A 3,147-nucleotide genomic window follows, 5' to 3' on the forward strand; every position below is an offset into this window, starting at 1 on the left:
ATACAATTAAGCCGATTAACACCTTAAACAATAGGCGTTGCAAGTCTGTTGTATTACTAGTCTGAGGTCTGGCCCTACAGATACATGTACTTAGACTTGCTGATTAACTAGACAGATTGGCTATCCATACACGCATGCAATTGATAATTTTTAAAATAAACCACATACATGATAATCTATCACAAACATTTGACTTAAACAAGTTGTATTCTTGTTTGATGTATTAAACTTGTTAAAATAACAAGCACGCATGATATGCAAACTTGAATTGTCAATAAACAAGATAAGGGCCGTACGCACTTAACGATAGTGACTGTATGCGTGGATGTTTTTGAATTATCAATACAGTCAATGACCGCCTGTTCTTGAGATAAGTAAAACCCTGAGCAAGAGAGCACAACAATCGTATATAAATGCGACAGATTTCGAAATTCGATCTACTCGCATCATGTTTTATTCGTGCTGAGGCGTGTTGTCGCTGCCATACTATATGCCGTTGTCCAGATTTACAGTATTGTCGAGCGGTTGTATAAATTTTGTTTTTGGTGATACATGAGATTTCTCATCGCATTGTATTTCTTCGCTGTTTTGAGATAATAAACACGCAATATAACGTATTAATACAAGTATTTAGTTGATCTATAGAAATATTTAAATTGGAATGCATTCAGTATGTGTGTAATTCAAAGTTGTATTGATATATGCATAACTAAACAATTGTTACATGTTCAAGATACATGTTTGCAATTTCCATACTAATGTGCAATTCTTTATAATATACATTATGTGTTAACTGCATTTTTTCAATAATTTTCTTTTTATCCTCAATCATAGAATTAAGTTTCTTCAATTTGCGTATGCTAGACTAGTTAAATAGTGTTGAATAACGACACAGATAATGCCGAACCTGATCAAATGCTATGTCTGTTTTTCTTCAACGAGTGTCGCCTCACCTGAGCTTTCAAGTTCAAGTTGACTTTCATTTCATGTGTTCATTCTGTTTTCAGTTGTAAGTGTGCTAAGTAATGCAGCGTGATGTCATTTTTATTGATAGTAAATAGTGCAACCATCGTTTCCTCCCGTATTTGAATATGCATACTTACTAAGATATGAAAATACCACGACTGATATGTTTACCGTGTATTAATTAATTATATATAAAATACAAAAAAGACACTGATTGTACGAAATATTTAGAATGTATTAAACAAATTGCGACTATTTACCTCTGCCATTTTCCCTATATGGAACTGTGAACCAGGGTCACTGTTGGAATATAAACGCCGTACTATGTGTATGTATAATTTATAGTACGTGATTTATTTTTACGATTTCAATAAATAAAACGAGATCGTTGGAATAAGACAGGTTGATTAGAAAGTATAAAATCTAGAGCAGTTAGGGAAGCATCGTGAATAGGTCGGTGCTAATACGCGCAGTGATAAACATCAGTTTACTGATACCTTAATACGCAACGTAGCGGGCGCTGTAACTGTGGTACAAATGCAATTGCTTTCAGTGTTTTGATTTTAAAGTTTGATAACTAGCCTTGCATTCTCAGTATTAATTCTTATTATATGAATATTAAAATGATTTCTTTGAAACTACAAATTATGCCCCACAATATATCATAGTGATGTGATTCCTCAGAATTGAATTTGATGCACAGGTAACTTGGCTCCACAGGGAAAATAGTATAGCCCTCACATGATTGCATTGAAATACCATTTTCAGCTAGTAAATCTAATCTAGTGATTAAGTAACTGTAAAATATTAGTATGGATTGTCCGAAAACATTAATTATGCCCACAATATATTACTGTGATGTGATACCTTAGAGTAATGAAACATTACAATTGACACACCTTATAATTGAATGTGTTTCACTGTCTTGTAAGTTGAACCCAAGGGCGTAATGAGTCTAGCTCTCACATAATGCACTTGAAATACAATATTACAGCTAGAAAATCACCTCTAGTGTATAAATAAATGTCCAACATGATAATATCTTATCTTCGGCACTTTTTCCTCCCTCATTTAAACATATTATAAATCATTTAAACATAGTATTTACAGTTTATTAAACATCAATTACATACAATTCATTGTTGTTGTTGTTGTTGTATATAACAATTTACAGGGCTGGTACTGACGTTAGCCTGACTTCAAAAATATGTGTGTTCCATCATAGTTTCCCTTTATTGTAGTCATTTGTATAGTGACGAAAATATTGAACAACTAATGGGAATATGTCATGATTTGCTGGAAAATCCTAGACCTAGATTATTATCAGCTTATGAAAATTAGGTAAGCACTTATAATTAAATTAACATATATAACACTCTAATCATATTTAAACAGTCAATTCAGAAAAAAAAAATATTAAATAAACTATTATTTTGAATCCCTGAACAATTGCCAAACAATAGACTAAGATACCGTTTGAAGACAATAACGCGACCTGTGACCTGTAGACACTTCGCAAGCCGATGTGACGTTGCCTGGTTGGACTTTGCCTGCAGTAGCAATTGCATAGATAATTATAAATATAGTGTACACGTTATATCACATTGTAATCGTATCCAACTGTACCCGAATTTCTATATTTTAATCTCATTCGAAAATTTATTCTGACATATTCGACCAAGCGTGTTACATGACAGGTTTTTTCCGATCGTGGACTCGTGCTTTGAACTTTCTACAAGTTAACCCTGCGTTCCACTAAAGTGAAATCAGAAGCTTCACAGTGCAGTTACTATTCACGTCGTGCTTGTGTATTAAATATGACCCACCTTTTTAAAGTTTAAACTCAACAACTCACATTAGATTAGCATTAGCTCAACAATTCAAATGAATGATGTAAGCGCAGAACAGTATGAAAACATTAACCTCAAGTATGTTGACATCTGCAGGCGAAATGCAAATATAACAGTGGTGGGCAATCTGACGTTCTATATTCTGTCTTTAACCTCTGATAGCTCCAAAGATTACCTCATACATTGTAATTACTATGCTCAGTACACGCGGAAACGCGATATCAATTGATCTACAGTGTAATGTAGTTGTAGGTTATGTGACCGCTGTATTCGGCGGAGTCCATCAGATCTGACGTGATGTTGCCTTCTCCCACTTGTTGATGGCGCTATT

This window comes from Saccoglossus kowalevskii, chromosome 5, assembly GCF_978046115.1.
Source record: "Saccoglossus kowalevskii chromosome 5, keSacKowa6.1, whole genome shotgun sequence".
NCBI lineage: Eukaryota > Metazoa > Hemichordata > Enteropneusta > Harrimaniidae > Saccoglossus > Saccoglossus kowalevskii.